Source organism: Octodon degus, unplaced genomic scaffold (genome assembly GCF_000260255.1).
Source record: "Octodon degus isolate 3935 unplaced genomic scaffold, OctDeg1.0 scaffold00128, whole genome shotgun sequence".
Lineage (NCBI taxonomy): Eukaryota > Metazoa > Chordata > Mammalia > Rodentia > Octodontidae > Octodon > Octodon degus.
The window spans coordinates 5,827,329-5,832,673 of record NW_004524704.1 but is presented as its reverse complement, the minus strand read 5'-3'; the positions used below and the strand labels follow the sequence as shown (position 1 = coordinate 5,832,673).

Sequence of the window (5,345 nt, the reverse complement as noted above, 5' to 3'; positions counted from 1 at the left end):
TTTTCTAGTACTAAAAGCAAACCTATAAAACATAATATAAGACACAATACCACTGTTTCGAATACTAAATTCTTATGAATGAATTAAATAAACCAAGATGATTTGTACCCTAAAAATCATAAATTTCTGACTACAGAAATCAAACAGACTTAGATTTAAAAAATAGATGTACCAAAATCATGGATTATAAGTAAAAAATAAAAATATCCTTTCTCTCTATACTGTTTTCTGGGCTTAATGCAATTATATAAAAATGTGTTATGAAGACATACCACATATTTAGGTGGGTTATATACAATATCTATAAATTGTAGCATTTAAATATTTGTGGTTATAACCTTTTACAATTTTGCCTTATTAAAGCTAACTAAATGTCTATATTTCACACAGGTATTACCTAAAACTTAACATTCTGCAAGGCTCAAGGAGCTAATAAAATATAAATTAGGCTTAAGTAGACTTTCTACTTAGTCTGATGTAAGTCTTGCCTCATTTCTAAAAATACTGTTTAACAACATTTTCAATGTTGCAAGTTCTGGTATTGCTTCCCTCAGTTCTTATTTAACTGTACTAACAACATAAAAGGCAGAGAGCAGTTAACAAGCATCAGCTCTCTGATTAAACAAGGCTGAGTTAATATGTTGTTAGAGCTCTCAAAGACCAACCATCATGAGTGCAGTGGGCAATCCAGGCAGTACAACACAGTTGTCATTGCAAATTGAAGGTGCCTTGCATGTGACACTTTCATTTTCAGGACAATGTAACTGTTGTGCTTCAGTAAGTCAGGGGATATTCACACACTGAAATTAGTTTCAACAAAACAATTCAATCTAAAATTGTTTCCAATAGCTGATAATTCTATTGCCATGCGCATTCTGAGAAAACTCAATAAAAGACGTCATAATTCTGTGTCTCTTCAGTGGCTTTCATCTGCCCTGGCTTGATCATAAAGGAGGATCTCACGACAGTCTCTTGAAACAGTAGACTCACATCCTACAACTTGTCAAGCACTGTAGAAAGATCATCCCTCCTTCCAAGTAAACCCAGTACATTTAAACATCGAATGCAGTCCATGGCATAAGCCATTTGTGGATGGTCAACCCATTTACGTTGCGCAGGCGATGCGGTGGTGAGAAAGAAGGTGCACGAGCAGTACCAGCCTCACCTGAATTCACAGGTGCAGTGCGGCACTGAAGAATACGCTTGAAGAAAACTGAGAATCCACTGCTACAACTAGAAAATATGTGCCCATCTAGCAGGCCCTTGGCTGCCCACTCCAGCCTTGCAAAGAAAACACATCCACGCCAAACATCTCCAATGAAATGATTAAAGCAACAAAATTAAAAAGCAATTGAAGAACAAAATGACTAAATTTAAAAAAACACTCAAAGCAAAATAATCAAAGAACACTCTGGAGTTGCATTCACAAAAGCACTACTGGATTTCTATTTCTGCCATTTGTGAGCTCTGCAGGCTTGAGTCAAAGGCATGAAATCTGTAAACTTCACTTTCTTTTTATTTGTTTTTGGTTTTTTTTTTTTGAAGATTAAACAAAATGCAAAATAATCCTCTGGTGAAATAATTGTGTACAAATAAAAATCCAGAACTTTTCAATATTTTAGAATTAATGTAGCAGTTCAGTGAGTTTGCTGGAGTTAAAACAGATTAAACCTGATATTGTGGTTTTAAGAAAAGTTCAAAATTAAATTTGTAAAATATACCATCGAAAGCAGTGTTAAACATATGAAGCATGTAGAGATAAATGTTTCTATTAATATGTATAAGACTACTAAACAAAGCCAGGATTATTTGATTATAATATAAATATAATAGGATTATCTTTTTTTTTGAGCTGCAGCTCTGTGAAGTTTTAACAATTGCACGTGGCAATGCAACCATTATAAAAATTAAGACAGTGAACACTTGCATCATCCCAGAGAGCTCCCATGTTGTCTTTCGTAGCCAGTCTACATTCTCCACATCCAGCCTCTATCCACAATTGCTCTTTCTATGTCCCTACCCATCAAGTCAATCGAATAGTACAGCTGGTCACCTTCTAAATCTGGGTTCTTTTGTTCTGCATAGTGCATATCTAGTTTGTCATGATGTTGTGTGCAGTAATTATTACTTGGTTGTAGCTGATGAATAGCATTCCAAGGTATGGTGTTCTAGGTGTTCTTATTTATTCAGTGGATGGTTGATTGGCATTTGAGCCATTTTCATGTTTTTGGCAATTACAAATAAAGGAGCAATAAACTTCCTCAAATAGAAATTTATTTGTGTGACCATATATTTCACTTTTCCCACCTACATCAAATGATCAGATAATCAGATGATAGATAACCAATCTCTTGCCCTGTATATCTTTGGCAATGTGCACTCCAACTATAAATGGATGAGTTCCACCTACTCACGAGGGCCTGGGTATTTGTGGCCATTTCTATTTTGTTCGTTTCAATAAGTATGTAATGATGGCTCATTGCAGTTTTAACTTTCTATTTTCCTAATAACTGAAGATGATCACCTGATTTTTACATTCTTAATTGGTATTTCTACATCATTTTAGTGAAGTTTTTGTTGCGTGTTCTTGTACAGGCACCAGCCCATTAGCTCAGTTGTTTAAGTGCCTGTTTAAACAAAGCAGTGGAGGCTCAGGATGCTCTCGTTCGATCCCCAGATTCTCATGCCTTAGCAGACCTGCCTTTAAGGCATCCTGAACAAGGCAAAAAATAATAATAATAAGCCTTTGGGGCCAGGGAGATAGCTCAGTAGAATAAGCGCTTGCCTGGTAAGTGCAAGGGCCTGACTTCAATCCCTGGGTTCTGCCAAAAAAAAAAAGTTCTTGTAGAATTTTGATTGGATTATTTTCATATTATTAAGTTATGATGTTTCTTTATATACTTTAGAGGTCTGTCCTTCACCAGAGAAGTATTTGGTAAATGTCATCTTCTTGTCTGATAGTAGTACTTTATTTTCTTAATGAAGTTTTCAAAATGCAAAAGTTTTAATGATGAAGAAGTATTATTTATCAATTTAAAAATTTCCTCAATGTCTGATTTTTCTGTTGTGGGTAAAATATTTTTGGGAGGACTACTTCCTTTTCAATTTCATTGAAGAGTTTGAGGAGTATAGGGATTATATCTTCTGTAAACTTCTTGTAGAATTCAGCTGTGAATCCATCAGGACCTGGACTTTTGTGGGTAGGTTTTTCATTATATTTCATATTTCACTGGCTGTTATTGGGTTACTGAGAGTTGTTATATCTTCTTGATTCAGTTTTGGTAATTTGTACCTTTCTAGGAATCTGTCCATTTCTTCTGTGTCTTCTATTCTGTGAGTGTAAGATTCTCAAAGTAGCTCTTGATAATCTTCTGAATTTCCACTGGGTCTGTGGTAATTACACCGTTTTCATTCCTTATTGCTTGTATTTGAATTTTTTTTTTCCTCTTTTTGATGAGGTTAGCTAGGGGCTCATCAATTTTATTTAATCTTACAAAGAATCACCTTTTTGATTCGTTAATTCTTTGAACTGATTTCTTCATCTTGATTGAATTGATTTATGCTCTACTCTCTAGGATTTCTTTTTGGCTTTGGGCTTTCAGTTTGATCTGCTCTTCCTTTTCTACATGTCAGAGGTGCAACATTAGGGTGTTTATCTGTTCCCATTATGTTTTCCTAATGTGTGAGTTCACAGCTATAAATTTCCCTCTAAGAACTGCCTTCATCACATCCTATAAATTCTAATAAGTTGTACTTGGATTTTCTTTGAATTGTAGATATTGTTCAATTTCTTGTTTAATTTCATCTGTGGCCCATTGGTTGCTGAGGAGGGTGTTGTTTAATTTTCATGTAATTATGGGGTTTTTCTGGTTTCTTTTGTCATTTATTTCCAGTTTCATTGCGTTGTCATCAGATTATATGCATAGGATAATTTCTGTTTTCTTGCATATACTTAAGCATGACCTATGGACTAGTATGTCCTAACCATCCAGCAGAAAAGAAGTAAAACCATTTTAATATGCTGAGCTGTAAAAGGGTCAAGTGAACATTGCCAGTCCTACAGATAACTCATTACTATTATGGATTACTGGACTATGTTGGATTATTTTGCTGAATTAATGAACCTACAATATTTAAATGGCAATGGAATACCCATATCTGACAAAACCAAACAAAAAATGGGGATGCAAATGAAGGACCACTTTGTATCTGTATAATAAAATAGGACAGATACACAGCTACTTTCTCTTAATACAATGAGAAGAAAGATTTGTACTAATAGTGTTTCGATAGGATATCATGTCTGTATCTCATACTATGAATAACCACTATGGACACAATAATATGCAATGTATTAATTATTGAAACTCTTCTATTAATTGGCTTTGAAACTGTCTCCTTGCTATTTTTTCTCAATAAAATTAATAAAAAAAGAAAGCAATTTTTGTGTGACATGAAGATTTTTCTCCTATAGTTTCTCTTACAAATTTTATATTTTTAAGTTTGATATCTAGGTTTGGGATCATTCCTAGTACATTTTTGTGTGACGTAAAGTAGAACTGAAGGTGGTTTTGCATAAAAATAGTCAATTAGAAGTGTTTGTTTAAGTGACTATAGTTTTTCATTGACCAACTTTGATACCCTCCTGAGAAGAATTGCCTGTGTATGTGTGTCTTTGAACACTCTATTTGACACTATTATGTAAGTCTAGTGCTTAGCACAAGTCTACCTGTGCTGGATTAAACAATAATAACAATAGCATAAAAATGATATGTAGGATTTAAATATTTTCTAATAGTTATATAATTTCATATTTACTTCTTTTAAATGCATGCCAATTATATATCAGAGTGTTATATAATGTATAATTATAGAGTCATAAATAATTCGTTGTACATATTTTATACCAACTATGTAGGTGCTGGGTAAATAATTTGAATTCTTTTGAAGAATTCATGGGACATAAAATTATGCTTTTACTAACCAGCAAAGGCATTTCTTTTAAAAACTTTCAGATATGCGACAGCAAACAGAAAATATCCTTTGATCAAACCAACGTAAAGTGAAATAACCAAGTCAGGAATCTGCATAAAGAAAACAGGAAAAAATACAGACTAAATCTAACTTGCACAGAAAAATGACTTAGTAAAGATGAAAGCATAATTAATATAATAAAATTATATATTACAAATACTAAGTATTGCAGAGAATCTGAAGGAAGAAAAAAGTGTAGTTAATTAGCAGGAATGGTAATATTTTGCCATCCAAGTTAAATGAGCATAGTATAAAAAATTATAGAACATTCCTTTTATGTAAGTAAATATGAATATATAAAATTTACACTG

General features: G+C 33.2%; 1 pseudogene; it reads left to right on the top strand.

Annotated features, from left to right (window-relative positions):
* LOC101590131 overlaps nt 1–5,345 on the top strand; it is a 37,081-nt pseudogene that overhangs the window by 26,742 nt on the left and 4,994 nt on the right.